The sequence below is a fragment of the Uloborus diversus genome, unplaced genomic scaffold (assembly GCF_026930045.1).
Source record: "Uloborus diversus isolate 005 unplaced genomic scaffold, Udiv.v.3.1 scaffold_471, whole genome shotgun sequence".
In the NCBI taxonomy this organism is placed as follows: Eukaryota; Metazoa; Arthropoda; class Arachnida; order Araneae; family Uloboridae; genus Uloborus; species Uloborus diversus.
Genome location: NW_026558650.1, coordinates 95,200 through 117,155, shown reverse-complemented (window position 1 = coordinate 117,155; position 21,956 = coordinate 95,200).

The following is a 21,956-nucleotide window of genomic DNA, read 5'->3' as shown; positions in this document are numbered from 1 at the left end:
TGTCTCATGAAAAATGAAGGTTATGGGAGAAAATTATGTTTTCTAAAGGTTGCTAAGAAACTCATGAGAAATCTGGGTTTGAGGAGTGTGTAGATAGGTCGTTGTACCGTTCTGGAGTTCTTAAATTGCCTCAAGTTTATTTCAAATCTTAGTTGTAACCAGTAACACTGTAAAATCAATTTCAAGTTATCCTTTTTGTCTGTTGATTATCATTCCTAGTCTTTTTAGCTGCAGTAAAAATCATTCAAGTTTATTAGGTAGATTTTTTATTTTTCTCTCGATTACATTGTCAAAACGAAAATCCCCTCATGTTGCGAATCAAGTTGAACTGCCGAAGAATGAAGATGTATGGAGGCACAAAAATGTAATTTCTTTGTTTATTAACTTTCATTTAAACCGATGCTCGTATAAATTAGAAATTGGGTTTCACGCACGAGAATTAGCTTTAATTTTGATGTTTTTGGAGATTTTTATGATAAAATAAAATCGTTTCAATATATCGAAAATTCTACATATCGAATTTTTTTCCGGCAATTTGCTACTTCGATATATGGAGGTCCGACTGTATATTGGCATTTCTTCTCCCTACCCCCTCCCATTTGTGGTTTGTAGCCACACTTTTACAAGTTTTCAAGGTTTCCACGCACTAGAAAATAAAAATTATTTTTTCAAGTCTTTCTGGGCACTTGATTGATACTATTTGCTAATTTTCCGGAGTTGGGAGCCCCTAACAAAGCAGGGTCCCTAAGCCATAGCTTGCTTAGCTTGTACGTGAATCCAGGCCTGCCGAGATGTCCCGCTACATTCTCCCATGGCGGAATACGCAAATATTTAACTGTTTCATTTTTATGTCGTTTCGTACCTTTTCATTTGATCTCCCATCGGATAAAAATTGCAAGAAACACCTAATTAGCACCAGAAGCGAATCTTAAATTTGAAATAAAGCTTTTGAGGAAATTAAGTTCAATTAAAAGCGGTTCGAAACGGAAAAAGCCAAGTTCCAAAACAGACATTGTTGGAAAAAAAAAAACTGCATTTCTTGTGATCTTATTTCTTTTCATAAGTTATTGAAAAATTTTAATAATGTAAAAAAAATATAAAAATAATAAAAAAATCGGGAAATTGCATTATTTTTATACGTAATATATTATTTTTGCCTGAAGATGTAGAACTTTCTTGTGCCTCATCTGATTTCATGCAAAACTTTAAGAAAGAATCAATACTTGAATTTTCATTTTAACATATGTATATATTTTTTCCAGGTACAGACAAGATTGAAAATACTAAAATCAGTAAGTATTTCAACAAATTATTTTAGTCTTTGCAATAATAAAAAAGGCACAATAATATTGAAATGCCTGTTTGGTGATATTTTGATAGTTGAAATTGTAACCCTAAGTCCAGTGGATGGACCCTAACCTCCAGTAGGTAGCGTTCATTGCTTTCGTTTCTTCATTCCCCTGAAAAAACCCGAGTCTTACCAGCAAAACAGTCAAGTGACCGAACGAGTCCAGCCTTGTCACAATAAAGCCTTTCCCTGAATGTCAAGCACTACCGAAACATATTATCAAATGATCAGGCCGTGGCGCGAGTTTCATTGTTGATGACGTCAGGAGCGTTACTCGATAAGTGATTCGCTATTGACATAAGTTTATTTATCATGACTTGAGAATACTTATCAGATTTACCGGTGAATTTATATAATCCACGACTCGTAGTGGTGAATGTTATCAAAATAGTTACTTATCCAATATTCGTTCAGTTTGAGCAGCTACTTGACTTTTTCTATGGCGTATAGTACGTATCTCTACGCGGCTTGGGTTAACAGACTTTTTCTGCGTATGCGCATGAACTGACCTTGTTAATTTTAATTTCGATTCAATACAGTAACCTTTCTTAAATCGGGATCCTATTACACTGGATTTCGATTGATAATGACTGCCACTTTGATGTACATATTGTATAAGTAAAATGCTAGTTAGCGTAATGCACCCAAACCTGTTTTTATGCGGTGGATAGGGACCGCATTAAAAAAATCGCACGAAAAAAATCTTTCGAAACTTCACGAGTTGCTTGAAAAAGTTGTTTTCTCAACACAGTCATAAATAAATAAAAAAAAAAAAAACACCAACTTTCGATTTTTCAAAATTAATTTGAATTCTGAAGTTTTGAATTCAAATTAATGTTTTTCGCGTTCACGAGTTGCGACAGGACCCTACTCGTTGAAGATATTGCTTCTACAAACGGCTCCTATCCCTCCTCTTCGGCGGTTACGTATGTATTGTTGTGTATGCTTGTGTGTGTGCGTAGACCTGTGTGTATGTACGTTGACGTGTGTGTATGTGTGTAAAGGCGCGTGTGTGGATGTGTGTGAGTGTGTATGAGCGTGCGTGTGTGTAGGACATGGACGCCACCGACCAGGAGAAGCGGCTACCGGGATTAATCGCGCCTGCAGAGGACGGGGGGGGGGATGAAAATGGAACCAAACATCAAGGACGGTCAAATGAAAACAACTAGCAATCGTGATTGCTCAAGAAAAAAAAAATGCGGTGAATAGGAACCGCATAAAAAAAAAGCCTCACATAGAAAATAACCCAAAAATAATCTTCAAACGAAATTTTTGATGATAATTTTTGCCGAGTAGTCGGAAAAAACTTCCCGAAGAAAAACATTTCGGGGAGGTCACAGTGACTTCCCATCGGGGTGCCTTTTCGTCAGTTGAAGATACTACCTCGCACTCGTTTTAAAAATAATTCCGCCAATTGAATCTCAATCTAATTGAAATGAAATTTTAATGTACCGCACAAAAAATAAATAAACAAATAAATAAAAATTTGAATTTTTACCTCTTTGAATTTAAATTATGTTTCGCAATCACGAGTGTGTGTATGTATGTAGGCATGTGTGTTTATGTGTGTGTTGGGGGTATGTGTATGTGTGGGTAGGCAAGGCATGTGTGTTTGTGTCTGTGTGCAGGTATGAGTGTGTGGGTAGTCGTGTGTATGAGTGTTTGTGTGTGGGGGGGATGTGTATGGTGTCTGTAGGCATATGTGTTTGTATCTGTGTGCAAGCATGAGTGTGATGAGTGTGTGGGTAGTTGTGTGTAGGTGTCTGTATGTATGCGTGTGTGTATGTGTTTGTGTATATGTGTAGGTGTATGTATTTGTGTGTGTGTCGTTGTGTATGTATGCCCGTGTGTGTAGGATATGGATGCAACCTGGAGATTGTATTCGCTCTAGGAGCAGCATCGTGAGGAGCCGGTCGACGATGATGCTGCAGAGGGTGCTGGCGGGAAAATAAAATGATAGCACATCAAAACAGTCAAATGAAAGCAATAAGCAATCGTGATTGCTCAAAAATCGCAAAAAAAAAATCGCATTAAAAAAGACCGCATAAAAACAGATTAGGGTGTAATATAATTAAATTGGTGGTATTTTGTACTTTTGAAATGCATTTTTTAAATTTTCTCTTCGCTTAAATATTTTATCCTCTTGAATTCAAAGTACAATTTTTAGTGCGTACATTAGTTTGTTTATGTACGTTGGCTCAATTTCAATAGCGACCAATATGCTTCAGTGTTTCATTTCCAAGTTAGTAAATGCTATCAACTCAATTTAATTTTTTTTACGCTTCTGCGCATGACATTACAAATGAACTGCCATTCACTGTTGTCATTAACGCAGAGCGCAATACTTGATTTACTTCTTTACTCATATGTAGTGGCAACGATATGGTTGGTAGCAAGCGTAGAGTGCAATATTAATTCGGTTCTGAGTCACCATAACCTAAAATCAGCACACCAGTGGATTAGTGCCAAAGTACATCATTTGTGATGTCATGAAGGTCACGCCTTGTTTGAAAAATAGGACATTTAAAAAAATACATAAAAAGTAACTGTTGGGAAAATAAAAGGGTCCATGTGTTTTTTTTTTGCTCATTCTATCAATTTTAGTGCATAAAAGTAGTACTTTTGACCAAAGGAAACAACCCATTGCTCAAAGCAACAGTAGGATATCTTACTGTTATTTCTGAGATTTGATATCTTACTTTTGTTTAGGCCCCTGTATCGACGAGCCGACACATCAGCTTGAGATTAACCATTTTGGATCGGAGCTCGTGTTTGAGTGGTTGTCTTTTCTGGCGAGTTATCCCGTTTGGTGATTGTTCACTGTGAGCAATGATTAGCGGCACACACGTGAATTGTTTGTTAAGTTAAATATTATTTTCAGCAAATTTGGCGAAATCCAAAACTTTGCTGTGATAATGAAACAATGAAAAATACGATCCAAAATGGCTAAACTTAAGCTGATTCGTCGGTCTATATAGCGACTCTAATATATACGATTCAGAAATTTCAGACATTTTTTTCCAGATAAAGGATTTACTGGTGAAAGCATTGCTATAGTTGTTCTTACCGTCGGAGGAGTTGTTCTGATTTTTTACGCAGTTCAAAGAATTCTTAAAAGAAAAGTAAGTATTTTCATTAAGTTTGAAGCATTAAAACATTTTTTAATGTGTTTTGCTTCGTGTGTGCATTTATCATTATCTACAGTCGAATCTCGTTATCCCGACACTTTTGGGACTGTCAACAAGGTGTCGTCATAGCCGGAGAGACATCGTAAACGGAATAGTTTTAAAATTCATAATTAAACATTAGATAACAATAATCTTAGGTTTAGTGAAGGGATTCATACTTGAATTATTGTTGAATATAATGAAAATTATTAAAAAACAAAATATATATATTTTTTCAGAAACAGAAGAAAGAGCTGAATTTTGTCACCAATGTGTTGCATGATTTATTCGAACGGGGAGACATTGGCACTTATAATCCAGATTTACCACTGGAAGAACAAATTGATCTACTGCCTTACGAAGATCACTGGGAATTCCCTAGGGATAGACTGAAATTAGGTAAGATCTTTTTTTTTCGTAAACGCTTGAAATTTCTCATAATTACAAAACAAGTTACTGGCAAAAAGATTTGCGAATTTGAAGATAAGTTGATTTTAGACATTCGCGCAGAAAACTTAAATAGTATTTTTATTTTATTTATTTATTTATTTTAATTTCATGTATTTTAATTTCATTTTTTTTTATTTTTTATTTTACTTTATTATTTTTTTTTTTTTTTTTTGTGCAGGTGAAACTCTCGGACACGGGGCGTTTGGTCGGGTTGTAGAAGCAGAAGCTGTTGGTCTTGTGGAAGGAGAAGACTTGACTACAGTTGCAGTTAAGATGCTCAAAGGTTTGAATTCGATTTCAGTATTCCTGTATTTTTAGAAAGGATATTTATCAGTAATCGGAGTAGATATAACGACAGTTAAAAACATTGATCACAGTTCAGTTTTAGCCTTAAAGTTGTATTGCTTGGGTTTATCAATAGATCTATTTCAAAAAAATCGAAGAAGGCTCTTCTGCCTTTGTATAGGAGTTTAGTAAGACCTCATTTTGAGTATGCTGTTCAGTTTTGGTCGCCTTATCCGAGGAAAGATATTTCTGAATTGGAAAGGGTTCAAAGAAGGGCAACTAGCCAATAAGGGGACTTTCAGATTTCGATTATGATACCAGGCTTAATAGGCTTTACATATAAAGCCTATTAAGCCTGGTATCATAATGGAGCAAAGGAGGATCCGAGGGGACATGATTCAGTTGTTTAAATTTATCAAAATGAAAGATGTAAATGGATTAAATTTTTGCACGGAAAGCAGGACGAGGGATCATTTTTTTAAGCTGTTCAAATCTCAGGCTAACCTGCTAATTAGGCAAAACTATTACTTTGGAAGGGTCGTGGGCACTTTGTTATTATCAAACTAAATTTAGTTAAGTTAAAATACATAAAAGCTCCAGATTGAATAGCTTACCGGAAGAGGTGGTAATGAGCAAGAGGGCCATTGATCTTCATTGGGGATTCATAAATTGACTAGGACCAGCCTAGCTGGACCCAGAGTCCCTGCTGGTCGTCACATTTGTATTCGTATTTGAAATAGGTACTCCTCAAACCAACCTTTCCTATAGAAATACTAAGCATCGTCTGATAGAAATAAATACCTTTCTTCGCTTCAATGCCAAGTAAAAGTTATTTCTTATTATTTACTATAGAAAAAGGGCTTCTTTTGAATGTCACATAAAAGTATGCTCTTTAATCTAGAGCTTTTATGTTTTTTTTTTTTTTTTTAACTTAGCTAACTTTAGTTTGATAGTAATGAACAGTCTCATATTAAATTGCAGGTAAATAAAAAAAGTATTAGGTACTTCCAGTACATTAACTAAAAGCAGTAGCTTTACTGACGGTTTTTGACTTGGGTGGGGGGGGGGGGGGGGTTGATATCCATCATTTGACGGTTTACTTTTAAATTTAGAGAAGTTAAATCTTGTTTCAGTCCATTCTAACTTGCCTGCTATTTTTTTAGCAACTACTATCGTTTCTTTATTTTATTATCTGACTAAAGAACAGTTCTGGATATTGAAAATGTGTTTACGATTGGCAAAAAACACTAATATATATTTAAAGTATAATTTACTACCTAAGCGGCTTTCGATCAAAAGCTATAAAATTTCATAACAAACTTACAGGAAATACTGTAGTTTAAAGTGCTCTACATTTATCTAAAATATTTTTGAAAACACACACAGTTTCGCAAGTATAGAATGTTGACTTAAGAAAGCTGGACAGTTAAGGTCTTGACTATAGGGATTGATTCTACTGGTGTTAAAAACAACGGGGGGGGGGGAATCCCCAAAACTTCTAGGATGTGTCAGACTAGAAAAGCATCATGAAACTTAAAGCCGGTTTTAAATTTCATAATATTATTAGAGAGAAAAGAGAGACTGGCCATATTTTTTTGATCAACTGGGGCAAGATATTGTATCCAAATTGGCTACATTGTCCGAGGTAGACTTACAGTGGATTCCCTCTCATGCTAGTATCCATGACAATGATGCCGCTGACAGACTCGCTGTGGAAAGCAGTAAGATTTCCACTCTCCCACAATCAATTTTATTTTAAGAGCTTCAGAGGTGTATTTCATGTTTGTTGACAAAATGAAACCAACTTGGAGGATTCCACCTGAACACGATTGGTACACCGCAGAGTATCCTGGATTGACCTCAGGGGCGGATCTAGAGGGGGGCCATGGGGGCCATGGCCCCTCCCAAAACCTTGTGAATTTAGGAATTTTTTTTAAAAGAAAAAAAAAAGAAATAAAATATTATGAGGAAAATTTTAAAAATAACACATGAGTGTTACTTTAATAGAAATTTTAAGTTTTAAATGTGAGAGAATTTACATCCCTCTTCTTGAAACAAAACTATTTTATTTCTAAAATTTTGCTTCATCGTATACGTCATTTCTTGACGTAAACGATGGACAATCTTAGGACACTAGGACGATCTATGGATGCTGCTGTCCTCTGAGTACACCTATAGTTTACAAGATCAAAGAGAGCCTAAATTTGTGTTTTATGACTTTAATTTTGAAACTTTTCTGGAAGAGTGCCCCTTATTCCCATGCTCCTCCACAAATGCCCCAAAGGTAACTAAAAATTGATGTCCATTTCTGTAAAGCAATAAATTATAAATGAAGAATTTTTTGGTATTAATCTTATCTTAAATTTTATAAATTCCCCCTTATTTCCATTGTTATTTTTAAATTCTAACTTGGCATAAAAACTTGAAGACGGGTGGGGCTGTATTTTTTCGGAAAAATCAATGATCTGGCACTGCTTGAAAAGTGACAGTTAGGACAAAAATCCAAAGAAAGTGTGAAAAAATTCCAAAACAGCAACAAACAAAGTTGCTAACGAACGATATAATGCCTACTACGGCACAGAAACCTTTTTTAAATATTACAAAAAAGAGACAACCATAGAGCACCAGAACACGCTTATGAATTAGTTGAAGTTCAACCAATAACAGCATCTTCTATGTAGTGGGACTTATAAACAGTAAGAACACTAAAATTAGTTTAAGTGGAACCAATAACAGTTTCTTCTATGTAGTGGGACTTATAAACAGTAAGAGCACTAAAATTAGTTTAAGTTGAACCAATTACAGCTTCTTCTATGTAGTAGAACTTATAAACAGTAAGAGCACTAAAATTAATTTTAGTTGAACCAATAACAGCTTTTTCTGCATAGTATGACTTAAAAACACTGAGATGAGCATTCAGGGAAATTATTAACTGTAGTTTCTGGTATTTATGTTTTTCTTCGCCCTGTTTTAATATGTACCTATTTCAATACACTCAAACATGTTTTTGTGCGTGCGTGTGTCTTTTTTTGTGCGATATTTTTTCGTGCAACCTTTTTTTGTGTGGTATATGAAAATGTCAATCATACTGAGACTCAATTGACGAAAATCTCTTCATAGTATAAAATGAAGTCTCCAAAAAGCGTCTATTTGTTTGAACTCGCAAAACTCGAGAACTACCCGGCCGATTTTTTCACAGTTGAAACTTTCACAGTTTGCTATACTTTCAGCCCCGGAAAGGTTTGCAGACCTGTTCGAAAAAAAAAATCGACGAAGAGTTCTTTTTACTTCCTTTTACAAAAAAGGAAGTATTGTATTCGCGAAAAAAATTTCACTTAAAAATCAACCTTAATTTCTATTTCACTCACCCCCGAATGAATGTTGAGTATTTTTTTCCAACTCGACCACACGTGGATAAGGGTCTAAGAACGTATAGACACGCGAAATATCCATTTTTACGATTCCCGAGTTAATGACAACGAGATTTCTCGTGACGTTTGTATGTACGTAAGTATGTGCGTATGTGTGTATGTATCTCGCATAACTCAAGAACGGTATGTCCTAGAAAGTTGAAATTTGGTACGTAGATTCTTAGTGAGGTCTAGTTGTGCACCTCCTTTTTTTGGTTGCATTCAGGTGTCTCTAAATGGGTCTTTTGCCCCCTTTTGGGAGGAAATCATTGTTAATTTCGATGAAAACTCAAGTGGTGTTATAATTTGCCAGACACTTGGCGGTATATCGCCAGTGTTCTTTTTGCCAAGTTTTGTCGCCAACCTGGCGAAAAAGTTGGCGATTTTTTTTTAAAATATGATTTCAATTGTTGGCCACTGTTGGTGATATTTAGAGAGTAAACTATTGAATCACATTAAAATTGCCAGTAATGGGGAAATGACATTAAATTGGAGTAAAAGGAAGTTATGTGATGCACACATCAGCTCGTTTTATTCCAATTTTGGCCCAAGTTTCACATAAATCTCAGAATATGGGAATGAAAAATTACTTGCACGTATTAATATTGTATATCGTTAGAAAGCGTATAATTTTCCACGTTCTGCGCCATTTGTTTTAATGTTCTAACTTAATTACGTCGGGAGTTGTTTACGTTTTCAGCTCGAATTTGTTTAGGCTTAGCTGAAATTTAAGCACTACTTTCTTTATCAAATCTATCAATAAAAAGTGAAGGGATTGTCCCACAGTTTTCTTCCGCCGCTTCAGTCCACTCACCATTGGAAAAAGTGACATCTTTTACTCCAGATCTATCTCGACCTATGGTCGAAAAACTAAGCTTCTATCTCCAAAGGAAAAAAGTTAAAAGCCTTTTTAAACCAAATTCGAAAAATCTCATCTACATTCAAGTAGTTAACTATTTTATATTCGCGTGTCCAAAGTTACGCTTTTTGAATACATTGTCTCTTTCCACCTTTCTCACTTAAATTTAAACTTATTTTATTTTGTGTTTAAATGGTTATGCTTTTAAAATCAATCTTTCTCATCTTAATTTCTTAAAATTATTTTCTGTCATCATTGTTTGGAAGGAAAACTTTGCATGATGTTTTATTTATTTATTTATTTATTTAAGCCTGATTGTTGAATATACATCTCTTGACGCAATTTTTATTTTCGAGTAGACCGGGCAAAGCCGGGCAATGACGCTAGTATTTATTTTACAGCACGAATGAAACGTATGCTTATGATACGCTATTCCTCTTATTCTCTTACTAGATGCCGCAAGCAGTGAACAACAAAAAGCTCTCGCAGCTGAATTGAAAATATTGATCCACATCGGTCGACATTTGAATATTGTGAACTTGTTAGGTGCAGTGACGAAATATATACCGCAAGGTAAGTAAAAAAAAAAAACCTGAAAATAATATTTATCGCTACGGGCATTTGAATTAGTGTAGCACATTTTTTACAGTTAAATAGTTCAACACATTGCAATTTAAATTGACAAACTAGACAACCTATTAACAATATAATACCGGAAATAGAGTACAATCACCGAATGTGGGGTAAGTTTTGTTTTTGTCATGTAATAAAAATATAGTAAAGATATAACTAAAATTAAAAATTTAAAAAAAAAGGTAAATTGAAAATCCTTTTGAAAGTCTTCTGCTATTAAAAATCAATTTAAAGTATTTTATTTGTGAACAAATAGAAACTGGCAACAGATAAAAATACTGAATCATTGCTTTTAATTTTCTTGTCGGCCAATGAATTCGGTTATCAATCGCGTGAATAAAGGCTTAGTCGTATTTAAGTTCTGCTTTAAAAAAGCGCTATAATTCGAATTCTATATAACGTGGAAGTTCCAAACACATTCTATCAGACGCAAAAAAAAAAAATACCCTTTATTTTGACACTACATTTTAAGATTTTCAAAGATGTTTCCACGGCAAAAATCGCTAAAACCTTTTTAGAGGTTTTTAATTAATATCTTCGTTAGTTAATGTCATCCGAAGACGCAGCCTAGCTAAGAACACTCTCGATTAACACTCCTTTCGAACAAAATATTCTTTTTCAAAATCGGTGCATCCGTTTAGACGCTAGCGTGCCACAGACAGATACACAGATGCGTCAAACTTATAACCCCCTTCCTTTGTGTGTCGGGGTTAGTAAAAAAATTTAAAAAAAAATAGAACCAACTTCAAAATTGCTCTAAAAAGTGAAAAATTATCCATCGATAATACTTTTGAACATAATTTAATTTTCAAAGTTGGCGCAGAAGCGAGAAGTAAAATCCAGTGCAACCATGCTTCGTTCACATTTTTTTTTCAGAAAATTATCCAAAGTTAGGAACGAAACATTCATATCGGTACTCAAATATGCTGTCATCAATGCATAATTTATGTGGCAGCGAAGAAACTAGGCCTGCTTAAATTTATAGTTGTAGTTGAGTTATGGCTGTGAATGATGTTATCTATCGTTTTTGCGCCAACTTCAAAAATTGTTTAAAAGTGTTATCGATGGTGTTTGAAGAATAAAACTATTTTTCACTTTTTAGAGCAATTTTGAAGTCTGTTTTAATTTTTTTTATTTCATTCCTTTTAGTGTAAATGTATTTCAGAAATAGTAAGAATTTACCATCACGAAACTTCACCTTATTTTTTTTACAAAAGTGCTAAATACTACAAAACAAAACCACAAACACGCCTTAAACTTTAAGAGAATTAGCACTTAAAATTTATCTTTGTTCCTCTCTGGAATTCATTTGTGCGTTGATTTAATTATAACCATTTAAATATTAAGTTTTCCCTAACTAATTTACATTTTAACGCATACAAGTTGCTTGTGATGCAATCCTGTATCTCCTTACTTAGCGCAGATCATCTGCCATTGGCATAGACAATAACGATAAAAATACTACTATAGTTGAGGCAAACCTAACCTGGTAGCATTGTGAAGGCTAAGTAGATCCTGATCACTGTATCACCTCGCTTCGAGGTTAGGTTTACCCACACTATAGAGCAATGACACTGAAGAAACTTGATGCTTGCTTCAGAGAAGCCTTCATTCACAATTATCACCACAATTACTATATTACTGTTGTAAGGCACCAAATTTTTGCGACACTGGGTTTTATATTTAATCATTTAGTAGGGAAATTGCATGAAATTTACTGTTTTTTGACCATAACTATTTTTCTAAAGAACAAATATGGTCAAACAAAGTGATGGGACCTAAGTTGAGTCATTCCCTATCCATTAAAAAAAGAATCATCAAAATCGGTTCACTAGGTGAGACGTTGTAAGTAGACAAAAAAAAAGTAACCGCCTCCTTTTTGAAGTCGGTTAAAAAAATAAAATATTCGACGGAAATTGAAAATCTGGATTCATGATTATTTGAGTTTAAACGCTTAAAACAATAATTTTAGCTGTAAACTGGATATTTTACCCCAAAAATATCATTATAAAACAGTAGATTGCATTTAATGCATCATTTATTTGTTCGTGAAGCAAATGGCGATTTTTTCGATTACCAGTGCAGTTTATAAGAGCCTATTTGATATGTTTTGGACACCGAAACTGCTGGTTATTTGAAAACTAAAGTCTCCCGTCAAGGTATGACGGGTGAAAATGGCTTCTGCATCTGAACGAAGCCATTGCCTGTTTGGTGATAGTTTGATCATTGAAATGGTAACCCAACTCCAGTGGATGAACCCTCAACTCTTCATTGTTGACCATTCTTTCGTTTCTTTACTCCCCCGAAATGACACAGTCTCACCACTAAAACAGTGAAGTGACCGGATCGAGTTCAGCCTTGTCCCGATAAAGCCTTTCCCTGCACGTCAAACTTTACCAAAACATATTATCGAATCATCATGCCATGGCGCGAGTTTTATTGCTGAAACACGCTTGTTACTCGATCATTGGCTATTATATATCTGACGATGACCCACCGCAATGAACACACACCGCACCGCTTTTACCTTTATTTTTTTCTTTTTTACTCATTCTTTCCCGATGAAAATTTAAAACTTTCTGAAACCTAATTCGCAAATTAATTTTAAGTAAAAATGTCTTTTTAACAATATTTTATTAGCTTCACTTGTATGTATGTATGTATCTTGTAACAGAATCTTGCAGCTCAAATGTCGCCCACTTTCTGCGATCGGATTCTTTTGAAATTTGACATGCGACCTCAGACCCGATGACAATGCTATGTTCTATAATCAAATTAATTAATGAACTCTTTTAATTGTTAGTTTCCTCCAGTTTTAATCACTATTTTATCATAAATCCAACAATGTGAAAAAGAAAAAATTTTAAAAAATACATTAAAAACTGCTCGCAAAAATTATTTAAAAATATCTACAAAACCTTTAATTTTTCTGCATCACTCAAAATTTGTTCCAATATTCCAAGGTAATTAGAACATGAAATAGAATTGTTTTTACTTAATTTCATGCAGAAATTTAGGTGAGCCTTCAATTGGAAATTCATTGCTGATCGGACCATTGTTGAACAAAACTTTTATTCAAATGCATCTCAAATTTTCAAAGTAATATAAATATGATTTCCACAAACATACATCGATGACTCACAGTAGCTTCCCATCGGTTTGCCCTTATCTTAACTTTAAGGTATTACCTCGCACTCGTTTTATAAATAATTTCGTCACCTGATAATTCTGCAACGTAAGACTAAAAAACAGAAAAATAAAATAACAGTTTAAAAAACTTAAAAAACACGCTTTCGTAGCAAAATGAACTAAAAAGTGAAAAATAATCTTTGGATGATAGTAGTTGACCAATCACTTAATTTTAATGTAATACAAAAAACCGTGGGGTGCTGTCTATTTACATTTTTACATGGACAACAAATGGAAGAAACTCAAGACAACTGATAAGAAGTCCCCCACGCTTATTTGTATTACATTAAAATTAAGTGATTGGTCAACTACTATCATCCGAAGATTATTTTTCACTTTTTAGTTCATTTTGCTACAAAAGCGTGTTTTTTTAGTTTTTTAAACTATTATTTTATTTCTCTGACAGACGATCATTTAATTTTTAAATTCAATCAAAACAGAACTTTTTCATTTACTTGCAGAAAGTTTTGCAAAAATCAAATGCAGAATTGTTGATATCGCCGCCTCAGAGCATCAGTAAAACATCTAATCCCGTTAACGACGGCAAGAAATCTTAACTGCTGCTCTGGAGGGGACGATATTTAATGTTTTGGCTTTTCTTCATTAATCATTCACGCATAATATTTCAAGTTTCAAACTAAGACACTAATACACTCTCAAACCCTCATTTTATTTTAATGTGTTCCTCTTTGTGTAATCAGTTTCATAATTGTTAAGTATGAGCTTCTACTTAATTTCTCGTTATTTTCATCTTTACTAATAATAAAGCTGAAAGTCCCTCTGTTTGTCAGGATCTCTGTCTGTCAGGATCTCTGTGACGCGCATAGCGCCTAGACCGTTCGGCCGATTTTCATGAAATTTGGCACAAAGTTAGTTTGTAGATTTATGCAAAATGAATACGCATTTAAAAATCACAATAGTTTTCTTTTCCGTTTTAGGTGAATTATTTGTCATAATGGAATATTGTTGCTTTGGAAGCCTGAGAGATTATTTGGTGAAACATCAGCAGACGTTCATCAATCAAGTGGATTTTAACTCCGGACAGCTCGATCTCCAAATGCCGACCCCCTCTGATTCCCGTTTTATGGATATCGAAAAGAATATGACTGCTTGCGCCAATATCTTAGATTTAGAATCGGAATATCCAGACTTTAGGTAAAAATCCATGTTCTAAAACTAAAATTACAACAATGGGATCGTTTTTACTTCCTTTTACATAGTAAAGGAAGTACTGTATCGTCCGTTTTCCACGAGAAGGCACTTGACTCCTCCCTCGTCACGTGGTATCCGGTGATTCTATTTCGCTGTTTTCGACAGAAGGTATATTCAGATCATAGCATTTTGCTGTAAAAGCAGTGGTTTTTAAAATGTAAGAGCAACTAAAACGACAACAGACAAGTAATGTAAAGGACACTAAGACATTTTTGCACACTAAAATGCACGCCCAAGTCAAGGCTGTCTGGTTGTCTCATTTAGAAGCGCGAGGATTGCTTACCGATCACCCCCGCGTAAAATGGAACTCTGCGTTCAAGGGGGCGTGGCGAAGTGCCTTCTCGTGAAAAACGACAATATTTGAGAGAAAAAAGTGCCCCCAAATTTGGCCTAATTTTCTATTTTACTCATCTCCGAATGAATGTTGAGTTTTTTTTTACCCTATACCGCACGTGCATATTATGCCTAAGAACATACGGACGCCTGATATATCCATTTTGACCATCACCGAGTTAATTTCTCAAAGTTGTGTCAGCAAAACCTGGGGTAAGGGTATCATCGTAAACTTTAGAAAATAATCCTGTTTTTCTTTAAGAAATAAAACAAAAGAGTTAAAGAGAGAGAGAGAGAATTAAGCGGAGATTCCAGGGGGATTATACACATTTTTTTATTTCTGTCTTTCAAAAGACAAGTAGAAATAGCATTAATAACGTAAAAATAAAAAAGTAGTTGTGAGGCTGGTGGTATGAAAAGTGTGGGAGGATAAATAATTTTTGCGTTCCAATTTGTATGTCTTGTAATTCAATCATCCTTTGTAGTGTCATCTAAATTTCAACTGTGAGAATTATTCTTTAATATTTCATTCAGTTTTACACGTTTCTATATTTTATGTTTTTACTCTGTACACTTTCATATTGCAGTTCTAAAATAATGTTTGCAGCAAATTACATTTATTTATCTTACTAATATTATATATGTGAAAGTTTGTCTGTATGGATGTATGGATGTTTGTTACTCTTTCACGCAAAAACTACTGAACGGATTTTGATGAAAATTTACAATAATATAGCTTATGCATCAGAATAACACATAGGGTAGTTTTCGTCCCGTTATGGGGGCAAAACCCCCTTAGGGGGGCAATAAAACACAATTTTTGTATAAATTCTCTAATATTGGGATGAAAAAATACTTGCACATATTTACATTATATGTCCATCGAAAGCTCTGATTTTTCTGCTGAAGATGGCACCTGTTCGAAATTTCTAAGTAGAATAAAAAACAAGTTATGAGCTTTTTAGATCCATGTTCGAAGGCTTTCCTCAACTCAGTACAGTATTTAGTGTATCATCTCAACTCCCTGTCGATAGCGACAATTGTTGTATTGTTGACTTTCTTTGCTTTTCGTGATTGTTCAAGGCTTTTCTCAAGTCAAATCTTGAAGTAAGATTTTTGCACAAGATTGGCAAATAATACATGATTTGGCTGATGATTTTCCATTTAAATGGAACTTTAATGTAATTAATGGTTTTTATTATTATTTATGCTGATTGAACACTTACTCATTATCCAAATAACCAGCAGATCGCCAAAATTTTTGCAGAAAGATTTCCGTAGCTGATGCATTGGCAGTTTTTTCAACGTTGCTGTTTTTGAAGCCGAAGACTACGTCATAATGTTTGTCAGCTTTCACCATGTAAACAAAATATCGCCAATCAAAGAATTTTCAAAAGACTTTTTTTACTGTGTTAAATAATCCAGCAACTAAATTAGGCAAATCCATAAACAGCACAAAAACTTCCATTAATTTTCCTTTTTGCACAATTTCAAACAATCACCAAATTTTATTACTTATTTTGGTAACATTTCGGATGAAACAGTTTAGCGCCATTTTATGGTGACCAAAAATATTTCAGCATCTGGCGACGATATCTCTGTAACGAAAATTAATATCATATCGTTTTACAAAGTAAGGAAAGAATGGGGGACCATCATCGAAGGTATCCCGAAACGACTTTCGCAAATTCGGTAAAATCGCACCAAGAGCCACAATGATTGAAATTTCCCGAAATAACTTAAGCAAGTATAAGGGGATTACGAGCGCAGCTACTTTTTTTTTAATCACTTCGTACTTCATTAGCCATTCAGAGAAAGTTTTAGACTCCATGTTAAAAAAAAAGTATCAACAGATTAATCTTTTTAAACATGAGAAGATTAATTTCATGTTTTTTAAATTTGTATATGCTTAAATATAGTGCTTTCGTTTCTAAATCAATACTACTTTGTTCTTTATACTTATTGCTATTTTAGTTTTATGGGTAAGGAAGAAACTCGATTTTTAATCACGTCAAAAAGATGTGTTTTAAATTCTTTCACTTAAAACAGAAAACAAAAGCAGGTAACGATTTTTTCTAATAATTATTACTGACCCAGGCAACGCCGGGTATTTTTGCTAGTTCTTCATAAATGTATTAATCATAGTTACTTGTTAAAGATATGCTTAAAAACATTTATTTTGAAAAATCTCTTTTCCGCCGATTAATCGGCAAAATTTGGCTGATAATAAATGTATGCAAAGTGGCCGATTATGGCCGATTAATCGATGCATCCCCAATTTAGGGTGTAAGAGACAAGTTTTTTTCTTTTTTCTTTTTTGCAGGGATCAATCTCACCATTATGCCAATGTTGCTGCAGACGTGAATCCACAAGTAGCAAGTGATTTCGGTACAGGAGCATCAGGAGGCTTTGACAGACCTTCAAGTAGTGGACGTTCATCCAGGAATCCCTCCGTCTCGCCCACAGAGGGTGGCAGCGACGAATCGGTGAAAACCCAGCGCATAACGACGTGCGATCTCCTCTGCTTCGCTTTCCAATGTGCCAGAGGCATGGACTATTTGGCTTCGAGAAAAGTAAGAGTTGAGGACTAATTTATCAAAAGGGAACACATCCATTTTTCCACAAATGTTCAAGAGGTGAAAAAAACGAATTAGGTTAAGAGCCTAATAGTTTTATCATCTTTTCTAAGTGCAGAATTGAGCGCAAAATCACAACAGATCATGGCAGAGAGCGAGAAATGTTAGTATAAAAAAAACAAGGAGATATCGCCATCTTAATTTTGGATATGTGCCCTTTTGAACGAAAGCCTAAATGTTGAGAACTCCAATTTCGCCAAAACCCTAATATTTCACCTTCTTATATTCTCTTATCGGTGTACTTGAAACTAAAACTAGTGGATCGAAATTTGAGGAATTTGGACATGCGTTCTTTTGAATCTAAAAGTCTTCGTACTACGGATTCTTTCAGGGTCTGTCCCCTTTTGTTTAAAATAAAACGTGCAGAGGACGGATTTGTTACCTTTTGATCAAAAAGTCAAACTTTATACCCTCGAATAAAATAGGATTTGTCCCGTTTGGACTTCTTGAGAGTAGGTGATTTGATGAAGGTCACCTGAAAGATTTAGAAAATGTCGTAAAATGAATTTTTCTAAAAAGTGGATATGTTCCCCTTTGATAAATGACTCCTCAGTTGTTGGGAGTAGTAGGTTCCAAAAGTTAGGAGACTGCGGTCACCAATGACAGCCGACTTTCTGCTCTTCCATCATCAATACTAAAAGAGTCTCAGAGGTTCATTCCATGTTTGTTGACAGAATAAAATCAACTTTTAGGGTTCCACCGGAACACGATTGGTACATTGCAAGGGATCCTGGATCATCCCTTGCAGAAGATCCGCTCAAGACTTGCCCAAACTGCCTTAGCCAGACTAAGGTCTGGCCATATCACAAGTCTCGTCTGGTCTTCGACGATTCCACCAAGACTTTTTCTACTTGCCCATCATCGGCTATTGTCTATCCCTCTCACATTATTTGCTGTATCGGTGCCTTTGTAGGGCAGCTGCCGGATGAGGGCGGGGTCATCTTTGATCTTTTAGTGTGATATGATCCCTTGGACTTGCTCTAGAGGTCTAGACCAAAGGTATCAGTAAGAGACATGACAGCCGAAGTATGAAGTTAATGTAAAGTCATTTAAAATGCACTCTATATTTATTCCCCTTAATGTTGCTCACCCATTTCACCCATGTTATGTGATAGAATAGCGAAATTTTTGTTGTAAACTTGCCAGAGATCTTCTGCGATGTGAGAAATATAGCTTTTCAAGACTAACGCAGTAGCGTGAAAATGTGTCAGCACGTGGTTAAAACGGCTCTAGAGACTTTAAAGATGCTGGGCCATGCTTCAAAGATGGCCCGATTTAAAGGTTACGAATGGTACTGGTGTTTCAAAGACAGACTAGAATCCTTCTCTTTCTCTAAACCATAAGCGCTCTGTCAAACCTGCACCATCACCAAAGAAGTAAAATGATAAGTTGGTGTCTTTAAAGCTGCAATCTTAGTAAATACTGTTGCCTAACACTTGAGAACATTGCTGAGGCAACGAATACCAGCTGCCATTGTATTTTGAGGAGAATCTTAAGAGGTATCCAGTGTCCCGTCAAACCAATGCGTGTCATTTGACATCATTGCAAATCTACTGACACTTTTAACTACTTATTGATCACGTACACTTGTCCCTTTTCTCAATGGTGCGCTCAACCATTTACGGGAGAAATAATAGAATGCATCTCAAAAGAAATTTCGTTAGCTTACGTGTTTTGGTATGCATTGGCGAATGTAGTCCCTGAACTTTTGGAACCTACAACCCAAAGTACCTAATCTATCAATGCATGTTCATTATTAACCAGAAAGTCGCCCGTCAAGGTATGGCAGGTGAAAATTGCTTCTACTCTTCTAGATTTGAACGAAGCCATTGCCTGTTTGGTGATAGGTTGATAGTTGAAATGGTAACCCTCACTCCAGTGGATGAACCCTAAACTCCAATAGATAGCATTGATTGTTTTAGTGTCTTCATTCCCCTGAAATGACGCAGTCTTACCAGTAAAACAGTTAAGTGACCGGATCGAGTTCAGCCTTGTCACAATAAAGCCTTTCCCTGCTCGTCTAACAATGTCAAAACATATTATCAAATGATCATACCGTGGCGGGAGTTTCATTCTTGAAACTCGCTTGTTACTTGATCATCGGCTATTATATATATACTAGCTGCGCACGTTCCACCTCGAAAATAAAAGTTATGTCAAGTGACGCGTGTTCAGCAGACAAGTGTGAACAAAAAAATAAAAAAAAGAAACAGCAACATTTTCCGGCAGATTCCGGAAAAATAACCAAAAAGGAAACATTTTAAATCTCTCGATTACAGGAAAAACCTCAAAACAAAACCGAGAATTTTATTTGTTCATATTAGAGAGAAAAAATGGCAGCAGATCTTTTATTTAATGATTTTCTTCACTCTGCAAATGTCAATAAAAGCATTGTTACGGAAAGTTGAGATGAAGCACTGAATAATAATTTGAATGAAGGAAAGCCTTCAAAAAATAAGGATTTTATGTCGAAATCTAAGTGTCATATTTATAGTTTTTAATTGATATCTCCGCTAATTATTATCGGAGGATTATGTTAAATAGCCAAACAAAAAGACGGGAAAATTAGAAATGTATCGATACCTGGTTCGATGTTCAGTACATTGGCGTTCGGGAAAAGTAACTTGGACATACATAAATAGTTGCATACATAGTTACATACATAGGCGCATACGCTCAGTTTTTAATTATATAAGATGAGGATGCTTCTGTGTTCATCACCGCTTCCGAAAAGCATTTCCGACTCCACATTGCCAGATCATTTCTAGTCGTCAGGATGCCCCCTACCCCTCTCAGAGGTTCCAAAACGTTTAACTGAAACACCCTGTATAGTACATTACATGAAAAGTAATTGCATGTTTAAAATGAAGTATGTGTTTAGAAACACTTACTATCCAAATATATTAATTTCAGCTTGTCCATAGAGATCTTGCTGCAAGGAATGTGCTTTTGGCCAAAGACAATGTGGTCAAGATCTGTGACTTTGGAATGGCGAAGGATTGCTACAATTATTCAAAATATGTTAAGAAAACAAGCGTGAGTAAATCTATTAAACAAATGAAATAACCTATAAAGTGTCCAATGTTGAATTCAGTACGAAAAATGATGTCGGCCGTTTGTTTTATTTTTCACATTTCGCAGGGGTTGTTACCAGTAAAGTGGATGGCGATCGAATCCATTGAAGACAGCATTTATACCACCAAAAGTGATGTGTAAGTCCTGTATGTTTTTAACTTTTAAATAAGTATTTTCAAAATGGTTATTTCAATGAATAATTGTAAAGATGAATCGGAGTAAAAGTGAAATACAGTATAACCCCGATTTAACGATTGTCAAGGGACTGGAAAAAGTTACCGCTACATCAGGGATGTCGTTGAATCGAGGAGCATACATATTCAATGCCGTTAAATCTAGACCAGTGAAATATATCATTAAATTGAAGAAATTGTTTAATCGCAGTTATACTGTAATAACCCCGATCTAACAATTGTCAAGGGACTGGAAAAAGTTATCGTTTAATCAGGGATATCGTTAAATCGATGATCATATATACAGTACGACCTTGATTTAACGATTGTTAAGGAACAGTAAAAAGTTATCGTTAAATCAAGGAAATCGTTAAATCGAGGAGCATTTATATTCAATGCTGTTAAATCCAGAGCAGTGAAATATATCATTAAATTGGAGAAATTGTTAAATCGCAGCTATACTGTAATAACCCCGATTTAACGGTTGTCAAGGAACTGGAAAAAGTTATCGTTAAATCAGGGATATCGTTAAATCAATGATCATATGTACAGCATGACCTGGATTTAACAATTGTCAAGGAACAGTAAAAAGTTATCGCTAAATCAAGGAAATCGTTAAATCGAGGAGCATGGAGATCCGATGCAGTCACATTTGGACCAGTGAAATGTATCCTTAAATTGAGGAAATCGTTAAATCGTGTATCGTTAAATCGAAGTTATACTGCAGACGGGAAAAACACCATCTGCTATAAAACGGATCAACAGTTTCTTAGTCAAGAGATAAGATTTTTTTTTCTATTCATTTTCAAATTCATTTTCTCTTCTGTTTACACTCTGTTTTCGAATATCGTGTGTCGGAAAGGACTGAATATTAGAAATGTGTCCCGTTATGTGACGATGTGGTTTAAATGGGGGATGAAATAATATTTTGCGTTTTAATGGGCAAAGAGTAAAATACTACCTATTGTTGAAGAATGAGTTCATCCATTATTGCTTAGCATGTATCGGTCTATCCCAATAGTAATAACTAATAAACATGTGCAATAGGGTATGTCTTTTTTTTTTTTTTTTTTTTTAACTTTGACTTTTAGGATGCACTGTATTTGCACTCAAGAAATTCATTCCTACAATTATTTTTGAAACATATAAGGTTTAACTCCCGGGAAACGAGTTTCAAGGTTTGAAA